Source organism: Eupeodes corollae, chromosome 2 (genome assembly GCF_945859685.1).
Source record: "Eupeodes corollae chromosome 2, idEupCoro1.1, whole genome shotgun sequence".
NCBI classification, from domain to species: domain Eukaryota; kingdom Metazoa; phylum Arthropoda; class Insecta; order Diptera; family Syrphidae; genus Eupeodes; species Eupeodes corollae.
The window spans coordinates 42,490,720-42,503,986 of record NC_079148.1 but is presented as its reverse complement, the minus strand read 5'-3'; the positions used below and the strand labels follow the sequence as shown (position 1 = coordinate 42,503,986).

The 13,267-nt window shown below is 30.9% G+C and overlaps 1 protein-coding gene across 12 annotated transcripts in view; it reads left to right on the top strand.

The window, feature by feature from the left end:
* The first annotated feature begins 3,090 nt into the window (after window positions 1-3,090).
* LOC129944358 (uncharacterized) overlaps window positions 3,091-13,267 on the top strand; it is a 50,710-nt gene continuing 40,533 nt past the window's right edge. For 2 of the 12 annotated variants that reach the window (XM_056053735.1, XM_056053725.1), the window contains exons 1-2: window positions 3,091-4,610; window positions 8,948-9,035. The gene's annotated coding sequence lies outside the window, so the exon portion shown is untranslated. The remainder of the gene's footprint in view (window positions 4,611-8,947; window positions 9,036-13,267) is intronic. The other 10 variants (XM_056053728.1, XM_056053732.1, XM_056053731.1 and 7 more) reach the window with 10 other exon arrangements.

Sequence of the window (13,267 nt, the reverse complement as noted above, 5' to 3'; positions counted from 1 at the left end):
TAACCCACTTATGATTTCGCTTTCAAAATAACATTTAAAACAATGTTCATTATTAACTAATGAAACCTACCAAGAAACAATCTTTACAATGATTTAATGAGACCGAAAATCACCAGAAATTTAAAATTACACAAGAATTTCTTGTGCCGGTACATTAAACACTTCTTTGAAATATTTCAAAATGTATGTTAAGCTTAAATTTCCAACAGGTGGTTGTCGACCTGAATCCTCCTAACGAATTTCCGATTGCAAGGAAATTAGCATTATGTATCTTCTCCATAAGTACCTGATGAGTACTTAAACGTTCGTTTATACAAGATAAAAACTAGGTGAAAACTCATCATAAGAAAAAAAAAACTTTTCAAGTCATTGTCCAACGAACAATAGGCTTTAAATTGTTTCTCCAAGTGTGATTCTTGGATGAAAGCATTTTTTAAACAACATATAAGTAGTGTCAAAATTTTTGACACAAGGATGAGAGTAAAAGAAAAAAAAAAAACAAAAAATTAAGAAAAACGTCAGAGAAAAAGGAAGGGTTTGAAAATTAAAGAGAATGTTTATTTATTATGGTGATGTAAATTTTGAAGCATGCGCTTTAAAAAAAGAAGAGATATGTAGTTGTTTTTCTATATGAAGGCAAATTTATATTTCGATATAGTCAATATTGAATCTTTCCATATAAAAACATTTAAGAGAAATTGTTGCATTCGAAATATTGAGAGCATTTGTTGTGCTTTTCAGGTTCTATCGGAAGCAAGTAATATTTTGAGTAATGTGTTTGTTTTTAAAGGCAATAACCAATACCACCACCACCAATACTACCAAATTATTGGGAAAATTAAGTCGAAACTGTAATAAAACAATTGGCATGCGTTCACCTTAACTTTAAGACAGCAACACAATGTTTGCTTTGGATTTTTTTACAGCAAAATTTAAGTCATTTTTAATGAAAGGTTTTCGAATAAGAGGTTACCTTTTCATTAGCCTGCTATTTTCCACCTTTGAAACAGTTATATTTTGACATTTGAAAAATAAAAATTGCGACATTATTAAAATCACTACGGTACAAGCTTCAAAATATTTCAATTTGGTGTAAAATCAGTTTGGACTATGGGCCAATGGTCATAAAAAGCACTAGGCCTTAGTTCCCAACGGACTGTTGCGCCACCTATTTATTTTACTTTATTTTGCATAAAGACTTATGTATGTAGGTTTTAAGACCTTTAAAAGTCAGTTAACACAAGAACTGAAGCTAACTCGATCAAAAGCAATGTAGCGCCGTTTCTTCACTAACTGGTTCCTTGAAATACATTATAATAATCCGGATTTTCACTGAAAAATCATCTTCAGTGACGAGCTCCATTTGTACCTCTAAAGCAACCTCTTTTACGTCAAAAATCGGTACAATCGAGTCATGGGGGCCATTTGTACCCAAGAATATTTTCGATGCAGTTTTTCATACCTTTGCTATATAATTGATTGTTAATATTCTAATTTATTTATGAATGATTTTCCAACATTAATGTTTCAGATAATTTAAAAGTATGTTGTTAAATTGGATGATAATTCCTGGTTTAACCTAATTAGTAATCTTTGTTTATATGATGTGATGATGTCGTTGATGCCATAATTCAAGACACTACATTTTTTTGATGACAGAAACAGTTTCGGCCAGTCCACTAACCTATCTTTGGATTTTCTGACAGCGTTGGTGATTTTTTCAAAAGCCAAAAAAAAGTTGCAGCAGTAGTGACTATCATCATTTTTCGATATTTCAACTCAAGAAAGGAAAAACAAAATTGTATTACGAAACGATAAGCTCATGGAAATAGCAAAGGAGCTAATGGAGACCGTTCGGAATGCCCGGAAATGAATGACGGTTCGTTTACAGCCTGCAACGTAAAACAAAATAGGAAAACCTAATTTGGATATCCTTCGCCTTATGGGGAGACTTCTTTCGAACAGTCCCCGCAAAACTTCGACCAGAACCACCTGTTGCTTCGGATTATCCTAAAATGATTTATATATAGCCTTTCTATCCTAAACGTGTCACTTTTTAGTGAAGGTTTTGGGCTAGCGATGGCTGCTTGATTGAACCTTATTCCTATTCAAGGTTAATGCAACTGAATTGGTTAACCGATCCATGATTAATGATTTCCTTTGACCAGAATCTCCAGATTTTGGTGTGGAAAAAAGCTGTGTTTCGAGTCAAAATTGGTAACCCAGATGTTGTGACTTGACATTTAAAAACTTTTTTCTTAAAAACTATGCGCATGATAAGGTCTAAGTCAATGCCTTAAAATCAATTGGAGACCTTTAAGGTAAAATTCATATAGATGTCGGGATTATAAAGCCACAAACGTATAAACTGGACATGGCAGCTTTCATGGAAAGGAACCGTAGGCGTACATGCCATTTGGCTGATATCATTTTCCATTGCTAATGGCATAACTTAAATTGCACATTAAAACATGCAGCGACAAAATTAATGCTCAAAAGGCTTAGTGGGAAGGTCAAGTAGCTTTTAAAAATAAACCAGCTTTGAAAGTTCCGTGTATATATATGCATCACTGTTTGTAGTTGACATCGCATAATCACTGAGCGCTACAATAAACTTCAATATTCAAATATTCCTTCAAACCTCGTTTTATAATTTTTTGCAGCACTCTTTGAATTGAAATAACTCACAAATTTGTGTGTAAAATTCATTTCAGTGATTTTGTTTTTTCTATCACCTTTATTTTACAAGAAGATCAATGCAAATGGATCATTAGTTTGTTTGTAAGGCTTGAATTAAAAATTTAAATCAAATGAATGACTACAAAGCTAAGACTTGAAAACGCAAAATCTGTTCAAATGTGATTTTTATGTTAGATCTGTTAACTTCAATAATTTTCAAGCTTTTATGATTCATCCGAAAAGCTTCAAAAACACGTTAAACAAAAAAGAGAACAATATTTGTGTCTGAATTCTCTGCAAACATTTAAAACCCTTTATAATGGGAGAAAGTAATCAATAAATGTTGAACTTTCTCTTTTGACTTATTCCATTTCGACCCCACGAAAATACCACCATTCATCCCTTCAACGGCAACAACGAACTGACAAAGTGAGTGTGTTACCCTCTGTGGTTTTAATCCACTCTAAAGGAAAAAGAAACGTGAAAAACGACAAATCAATCGTCGCGTCGTCGGGTTTATAAACAGACAATCTTAGTGCGTTATACAAAGAAACTGAAGTAACATTTCTTTATCACCCTCACGAAAAAACCATAAGGGAGGCTTCCAAAACTGAGTATTTAATTTCAACTTGTAATATTTTATGGGGGATGGAAACGTGTGCCGTGCAACAATAAGGGATCTACATATCTCTCTCTTTGTTTTTCCATTTACTGCTATCTAACTGTTCTGACTTTCTTCGAAAACAAGGAAAACATGATGCATTCGAAGAGAAGGACAAACACAAATAAGAACCACAACCACGACGACGAAAATAAGACAGAGGGTAAAAAATAATGTACAATTTCTAAAAATTTCAACGAACGAATATCCTTTCGTTTTCGTTGTGTTTCTGGATTAATTCGACTTGCGAATCGGTGTTGTGCGCTTCGTATGTTATTTTCCGTTTTGTCAAGGATAAACTTAAAATTGATATATATTTAAAAAAAAGAGAGACAGATAAATTTGGAAGAAAATAAAATTGTAGCCCAATTTGTTACAATTTTTCCATTTTTCAAATTATCGTGGAAAAAATGTTCTCGAAAACAAAATCATCACTCCGAATTATTTGCAAATAATGATTTATTAGTTCTTTTTTTTTTTCTTTGTCGACAAAAGAAAAACGAGTTAAAAAAACGTAAATTTTGAAACAAAACGAAAGAAAAATCCAAAGTGTGACACTCAATATAAATGTATGTTCGGATTTTGTGTATAATTTGTGAAGAAAATTGATAATTTTCATTTAAAAATTTTTTCGCTAAGATAAAATTAATTGCTAATTAAGCAGAAAAAAAAATAATCAATATTGTGTATTGTGCCATCCCCCTCGAGTTTCAATAAAGCTTGACAATGTGCTCCATACAACGTGAGAATTCCTTGTTCCTCAGTCAACTTTAAGAAAATAACCTTTTTTGAAGTTATATATACATTATATTGTTTTTAATGCATTCGTTACTGTAATAATAATTTATACTAAATTTACCTCTATACCTACAACTCTTTCTACAGTTACCACAATCTACTACTTCTACAACTACTAATTGGAAACCAAGAACCGAAAAATCTAATTTTTCAAAAAAAAAAAGAAAAAACAAAATCAAATTAAAATTTATACCTACCTATCTAAAAACGAAACCCCCAAACATATATAATGCTCCTAACGCATTCTCTAAAATCCTGCATGAACTGTTCAAGGACATAACGAATCCAAAATTTTCAACCCCAACACAAAGACTCAAAAAAAAAGTATTTTATTTAAATTTAAAGAAAAGAACTTAAAACATTCTTTTTGTTTTTAAATATTTTCTTTTTGTAAACGTCACAGCCCATCATAAAGTATACCTACACACACGTTCCTATACACACATTGAAACAAAAGGAAAGATTTATTGATGTATGCAGTTTTTTAGTATTCTATTGTTTTTAGTTTGCATAATTATGTTGTAAAAATAAATTAAGTACAAGTAGATTTAGTTTTTAATTTAAGTAAATTTCATAGCGAGTTAATTTTGTGCAAATATTTGTCGCCTATTTTACTGCTGCCAATGGGGGTGCACACATCGCTACACCCCCCTCCTCCCACCTGCCCAAACCACCCTCTTTAGCTCTGTTTCTTCTGTTCCATGGCTCTGTGGCTGTGTTATTTTATTTTTTTTTGTTTCCTGTTATTCGTTTCATTATAACCTAACTTCAACACCAACCCCAACCCCTAACCAAAATCATATCATACACAAAAGAGGGAACAGTGAAATTTACGTATCTAGTATATTTTTATGTGGTGAAGTTTTATCGTAGTTTGAATTCGTTGGGGTGGAAAAAAATGCAAGCCAAAAAGAATAAAATCTGATATTATGATGGTTGGTTCGAGTCTTTGGTGATATAAAAAAAAAAATGCTTTGTTTTAATAACTTGGGGTCAGGGACTGAAGTTTTTTTTTTGTTTTTGTTTTCGCTTTTATTTTTATTATTATTTTATTTCGTTAGCAGCATTTTTATGCACTCACATGAATGTATAAGTAAAATATGACTGGCTATGCGATTGTGTAGGTATTTTATTTTAATGAATCATGACCCAGTCTGCGTTTTGTGCTTTTTTTTTGTAATAGGATTTATAAATTTAAAACTCGTATAGACATTGTGCCACAAGCGATAGCTTCTTAAACTTTTAATTAGAGTTGTGCGCGAATATGCTTATAAAGTTTGTTTAATTTATTCAATATTGAAGTGATTTGTTTAAAATTCAAATGAGACGTGTCCTGTCCGTACCGAACTAAATAACTTAAAGGATAGAGGTGTGTAGGTACTTAACATATTTTTGTGTTTAGGACTTTTAACATTCGAAAAATACACAGGCTGATAGCTGGTTGCTTACAAAACATGAAATGCAAATATGTATATAAATTAATTCATTCAATTTTATGAATAATATCTAATAGAGAGATTTACTTTAAATCAAAAACACCACTAAATATTTTCGTCAATTAGAATGATCTAAGGTATTGTTGGAAGAAAACATAAGGACTAACTACCTCTTACCTATATTTAAAGACACTTTTTTGAATGTTGTAGCTTTAGTTTGAACTCAAATAATTTACAAGTTCAAGTTGTCAACTTATCCAACCACACAGTATTTAAATATCTATACAAAATAATCTATATATGTATATAATCTGCATATGTATTTTTACTCTTAAAAAGTTGATTTTTCAAATGAAGACTGTTGAAAAGTTGACAATGCTTTGAGGTAATTTCAGACTTTTGTAAAATCTTACAATATTGGCAGATCTGTCAAAAAACTCCCAAATAAATAAAAATCATTGTGAACTATTGCCAGCGTGAAAATATTGGCACAAACGTCATTGTCAGCTGTTGTCAGATATAACGTTTAAAGTTGTCTGATCTTATTGCTTACAAAATCTGACATTAATTTTTAGAAAAGATAAATAAACTCGTTTATAACATAAAAAAAATGAGGAATTCTTCTTCTTCCTCGGTTCCTACGCTCATTGTCTTTGATATCTCCATTTGTTAAGTCTTTAGAAAAAGCAAGGCAGTTTGCCGTTAATATAAGTTGCCAATGAGTATTTTGCGTTATTTTTTGGGACCAATCTTTTTTTACACACTCGTACTTTGGCAAGAGTCCTAAGAGAATTTGATACACATAAATCCGCTGGTCCGGATAATGCCAATGCTATACTGTTCTGAAGAGGTGTTCATCAAAGCTGGCAAAAGTAACTGCGTAAGCTTTTTCATCTTCTTCATTTCGTTCCGAACGGATGAAAATTAGCATTAGTCCAGCCCATTCCCAAAAAAGCGATGCTGTCTTATCCTCTTATTAACGTCGGATTGCACTTACGTCCTCCATTTCAAGGTCATGAAAGCGCTCGAAAGCTTTTCAATGATCGACAGCTTTGGCAGCAATAGGTCCACTAGTGATCTCATGGTTTCTCTCACCAGCAGTGGAGTAAATCTTTACATCGTTTTGGAGAAAGTAAGATTATTGCACTTAATATTTGAAAAGCATTTGAAAGGGTTTGGCATCAGGCTCTCTTATCATAAATGCGCGCTTTCGTTTTGACAAATACCTGCTTCATTGGTATAATAATTACCTTTTGGATCGTTCAATACGAGTAAAATTGGATGGGTTCCATTTTGTCCCTCTTCTTCGGATGTGGAAATGCAATGACAAAATATGATATGCTCATGAAATTCCTCGCATAAATAGAAATGGGAAATAAAAAACCGTTTGCAATTTGATGTTTCGAAAAACCCAATGCTGTCCTGTATCGTTTAAGTGGGATATACCCAACTTGTCATTATCTATGGATGGCACTTGCATCAATGAAACTGAACAGCTGGATATTCTCGTTGTGTGTAACCAACCACCTTTTTTGGAATTATCACATAAGCGATGTCGCCAAAAATTCCGCAAGGTAGGTAATTGGGTTTTTTAAGGCGATTCAAGAAACTTGTCTTCTCTTTCTGATCTGGCCAAAGATACGTCCAAAGCTTGAGTAGTACTCCCAATCTCTGGGCTGGTGCTCCTGCAAATTACTTAAGCTTCTTGGACAATATTAGACGTGAAACATTTAAATTGATTGGTGATAGTATCATCGTTAGTTCCGTTACGTCGCTTGAACATCGTAATAAAGTTTCTGAACTGTGTTCTGGAGAAGTATTAAATGTCTTTAAAAACCATACTTGTTTCGGTCTCCACCAGTGAATTCTACCAAAATTGAGAACATGCGTTCCAAAGTTGGAAGCACTTGCAATCACCTTTTATTACAAAAAATTCTAACAAATTAATCAATGGTTTGATTAAAAATGAATTTTTCTATTAATTAGTAATCAAATTATTGATATTTAAGATAATTTAATTGCTCAGGTCTATGTACATCTATCAGAGTTCCACAAATTTTTCTTTTTAATTAATATTACAGTAATCCATTAGACACTAGGAAAAATCTATAAATCCACATTGAATTGGATTTTTTAACTCCCCTTACCACATTCAATCTTTGCACTCATTTATTTCTTTTCTTTGTTTTCTTTCTCATTTAATTTTACAATTATAGATTTTTAGAGAACGCTTTACTAAAATTTCATTTCGAAATTATGTTTGCTTTCCTTATAAGTTATGAATATGGTTAGACTTGACATTGAGACAAATTTCTTGGAACCAAATTCAATAACAGTGGCAAATAAATATGTTGATGTTTGAAACTTGTACAACTCAATCGGTATTCGCTCCCAAAGGAATCTTATATATATATTGTTGGCAAGCTTAAAGAGTCAGTTGAGAAAAGTTGGTCAGATATTATCAGGTTCTCAGGCAATGGGCTAAAATTCAAAGCTAAGGCAAATAATCAACTTTGAAATTCTTTATAAGTGAATATTATCTATATATCTGTAAAAATTACAAAGAACAAAAATACAAATTTGATTTTATTAGTTAATATAGAGGACTCAGTTAAATTTTATATATCTCCTCTCATAAAGATGCAAGACTTAATGTTGCCGGGAAGTTTCTTCGCAAGCGGGTCTTTTGCCAGTTTTTAGCTATATTTTTGCTTGAGAAATTTTAGCTTTTATTTATTAGCAACATTTGCACTTCCTGCACCAATATTTTTGACTAACCTAACTTTATGACGCTGCACAGGCTATACAACATAAGTTACACTTTATTCTCTCTCTTACGTAATCGGCCAATTTTGACAACCAACATCATCAAATAATGCTAAAAGGTGGCTGCGTTTGAATCACCCCTTTTGTAGTATATTTTAAGGATTGTAACCCTTTATTCGATTTCTAAACGATTTATGGTTCTGACACTTTAAATGACAGCTAAGTTTGACAGGTAGCAAATGCGAGCGCTACCAAGCTGAAATCATGAGTGAATGACTCTATATAACGAAAGCTTAAATCTATATTGAAGATGGGAATTTTTGAAAAATTAGGCAACTTTTCGTAGATAATGTTAAACTTGTCCTGCTACTCAAAACACTTTGGTTTTATTATCATTTTATCGATAGGCTTGCTAAATTTAAACTTTGATTTTTATCAACTGTCAATAATATAATTAAAAGTTTCCATTGGCAAAATAGATGTATGTGTATAGAGGTTTTTTTGGTTTCATTTATGTTATAAGCTTTATTTTTATTTTGAAAAACAAAAACTATTTTTAAAACATTAATAAAACAATTTTGTTTACACAAAAAATTAATTTTTTCAGAAAACTATTTCTGTGTTTGAGGATTCACATTCTTTAAATCCATAAAACATTTCCACAAGCCTCTATAAGATCTAAGCGATAATATAATGTAAGATTTTGTTTGTATTATTTTTATTTACTATTTCGTCCTTTTTTTCTAATAAAATGCATTGCACTTATCAGATCAAACACAATTTATTTTCTTTATTTTTTTAAACTAACAAACAAAAACTATAAACTCGTGTGAAATGAATGCATGTGATTTATTTTTATTTCTACAACAATTTGTCGTCTTTTACTTTTTTTTTATGAATTAAATACTAAATTGAATACTTACTATTTTTTCTTGTGGGCTTTAAATTTTGAAATATTAAGGGCAGTTTTAAATATGAGTTTTAAGGCTTGGCTTTACTTATTCACTTACAGAAAGTTTGATTGATCTTTGTTTCAAGGAATACCTAGGAAAATCTCCTAATATTCGCGTAAAAATATAAAAATTAATAATTTCATTCAAATACACATTTTTTGAACGAGTTGTTTTATTGTTAAGTGATTCAATACTACAAATAGCAAACATTCAACTAATATTCTGTAGCTTGTCATAACAGCTGAGTTTGATGGACGTCAAATACCTGGTTAACAACTTAAAACCACAAAGTGAACGACCTTGTATATCAACAAGGACTTTATACTCTTTTTCGTATATGATGTCTAATAGTTTGTTTGTATAGAATTTTCGAAGAAATAAGGCAACAAATAGCCTAAATGTTTTTTTTACAGACATAAAATTATTTCTACTACTAATTCATATCGTCCTTAAGAACTTTTAAGCCTTAAGCTGCTCATACGTCATATTTCTATACCATTAACCGTTTACTTTATATGCTTGTGCTTACTCATAAATACAGTTTTAACTTCGGGTACAAAGTAAGATTGAAAACATTTATAACGAAGCTACTTACGCCCGCAATTTCAATAAACGTTTCCCCCCTAGAGGCACAAATTACTTTACTATGTATATGTACCCAAAAAAATACTACATACTATTTATATTTTTTGAGAAAGAAAATCCTTCCAAATATAAAGCTTATGACGTGTTCTTAGGTAATGATTTTAGTCTTAACGGTGATTTAGCGTTGAATCATCCTCGAACTCATTGAATGTTTTTTTTTTTGTTTTAGGAAACTTTTAAGAAAATATAATTTCAAAAATCCTTGTAGAGGGAGATATTTATTTAATGGACATAAAAAAAAAACAGAAATTTAAATACAAAAATACTTATAAGGATGTTTTAGGCATAGAAAAACTTTGTTATGTTTTTTGTTTGTATCAAAAAGTAATTACTGAACCATCATCGCAGTTAGGCATCAGGTGTGACGGAATAAAACGAAATAATTTCGAAATGATGTAATAATTCAACTTAATTCAACTTGAGATTTTAAATTCTTACGAAAATGTTCATTTAGGATTTCAAATTGTGAAATAATGATTAAAAACATAGACAAAAAACAACAATACAAAATTATACAAATTGAATTGAAAAACTTTATCAAGTAAATTGAATAGCTTCGTGTTTTTGTGCACCTGCTTTTGATTTTATTATTTTAGTTTTTTTTTACGAATTAAGTATCAGCAATTAAAAATATATGGATATTTGTATTTGTCCGGATACTTAAATTTTTTGAATTCAATTTATGTTTTGCATCAGATTTTAATGAATAAACAGAACGTAAAAAAAGTTGAACTTTCTCTAGCAGTTGACAAATCAAAGTATTAAAATAATTATGTAATAAAGTTTTCAAACCTTTAATTTTTCTTTTTAATTTTTCTCTGATCTTCCTACTTCAGGTGGTGTACCACAGGCCTTAATACTAGGTCCACTTTTATGTTGTCTACGTGTTAATGATTCGGCGTCCCTTGTTAAATATTGTTATTTACAAATGTATGCCGACGACGACGTTCAATTATATATTAGTTATCCTCTTGGGCTAATAGAACATGGTGTGTGTTGTATTAATTATGATCTCGACAGAATTTTAAATTGGTCTCAAAATAATAGCCTTGTCATCAACCCCAAAAAATCAGTTTCCATTGTCATATCGAAACAAAATTGTAGATGTATCATACTTTCCACCTTTGATCCTGCAAGGTAATGTAGTATCTTGTATTTCGAAACTGCTAAAAATCTTGGAGTAGTTTTTAACGTTTGCTTAACTTGGAGTAACCATATCAGTTATGCAGTGTGTAAAAAGCATGGCATTCTACGCACTTTATGGCGACTCAATTCTTCACTCCATTCAAAGTGCGTATGCTTCTAGGAAAAACTATAGTCATACCAACCCTTATTTATGGTTGTAAAATATCGCACTGTGATTCCAGAAGCAAAAGAAATAGTCTTTTCCGTTACATTTTTGGCTTACACAGATATGATATAGAATCTCTAAATTTCTCAAATTTGTTTCTCTTGACCAATCAACCCCAATCCCTTAGATATGTTTTAAGTACTGCCTCATCCCTTAAAACTCGAATTTTGATACAACCACTATATCCATCTCTTGCATCCGAGCATCAGTTCTTTGTATATTCTACACGTCTATTTAACTTTTTACCTCCTCACTTGGGAGAAATAAATGATGCTACAAGACTAAAGAAAAGCATTAAAAATCATTACTACCTGCTTTGAAAATACTGTTGTACTTGCTAAGTTTAATTTATCTTTCTCCTTTCTTTATTTCTTCATTTCTTGATTGTTTTCTTTATAATATCCTTTTCTTCTTTTCTTTGTAATCATAACTATAATCACGGACAAATATTACCATTTTAAGTTCCAAACATTCTTTTTTTTAAATTAACTAGTTTCGAACTTTAATCTAAATTTTCTTTCGAAGTGGATACTTAACAGTGGCAGAAACTCATAAACGTATAAGTATTTAAAACTTGGCATTGAAAAATGCTTAATGATCATGTCTGTTGCTGGTTTTACGTCTATTTTGATAAACAGTGCTTTATTGCAATAATAACTCATTTTTTTTTTAGAAAAGGACACCAGTTAAATCTTGACCTCAATTTCGAACGTAATGACGAGTTGTAGCTTCCATCTCAATATATTTCGCTTATAGTAAATTTCAGACATTTTAAAACCAATATGCATCGGTATCTCCCCTCAAATAAAGTCCGACTTTCCTTATTATTATTATTTAACATTTAACCCTATATTTCACGTGGTTCCAAAGAACAAGTCTAAAGGTGTTAATTCAAGAGCTCACCTTGGCCAATTGTGACCTAAGTCTGGTATGCAAAGTTTGAAGTGAAATTAACAGGCCTAGTTTTTCTTCAACACTACGGGATGCAGCAACAATATTCTAAGTTGTCCTTTATTCTTCAATTCTAGAGCTCCGAAGAGCTCGACGGCTTCACTATTGTCGGTTCATGATACCTGAAAAGTACTTTCAACATTTTTTTAGTGAATTTTAACAATTTCAATGCGTTTTTAAAGCGTGTGTCGTAGTATTTTTTCTTGTCAAATTTCAGTAGATGAGAGACTCAAAGGAGACAGCTACCCAAATATCGAGTTATTTAAATGCAACCTCTTCTTGTTAACCATTTATTAAAAAGATATTTTGTTTGACATTTTAAAATTGTTTTAAGCTTTAAATACTTTCCAACGATTTTTAAGTCTTTTGAAGATAAATTGTGTTGAATATTTTTGTAAATGAAATGATTAATTTCATTCCACCTTAGACTTTCTATTGCAAAATGTTTTACATACACGAGGCATAGCCCTTAAATTATAAGAGTTGAACTTAAACAGTAAGTTATAAATCAGAACAATGCAAATAATCGGAATATATTTTAGTTTCTCCAAAAATAACACTGGTTAAAGTGATACACTATCATACAGAGTTTTTAATGATTTTTCAAAATAAAATCTTTTCTCTTATTTTTGAACTCAACTTTGTTTACGAATATGTTAATTATGTACGGTAGCTATAAGCCTTCATTTGACTCTTTATAAAGTTTCGAAAATCCTTGTATCTTATGGTTTATGCGATTGGATTGTTTGAAAAACGTTCAAAACAAAAAATTACCCGGAAGCTATGTTAACTATTTTCTGTTTTCTTTGGTTCAGCGTTTATTTAAGGGTTATGCAATACACTTAGATTAACAACTTATGGCAATTTTAAAAAAATAAATGTATTGAGTACGGGTATATTAGTTTATAGATTTCTTATATAATGTTTTTTTTTTTAATCTTAAAAAGTGATTAGACTGATTAGGTTAGGATAGGTTGAAGTGTCTTGTCTGTCCGGGATGAAGTAGGACCAACCTAGGCCTGTTGTT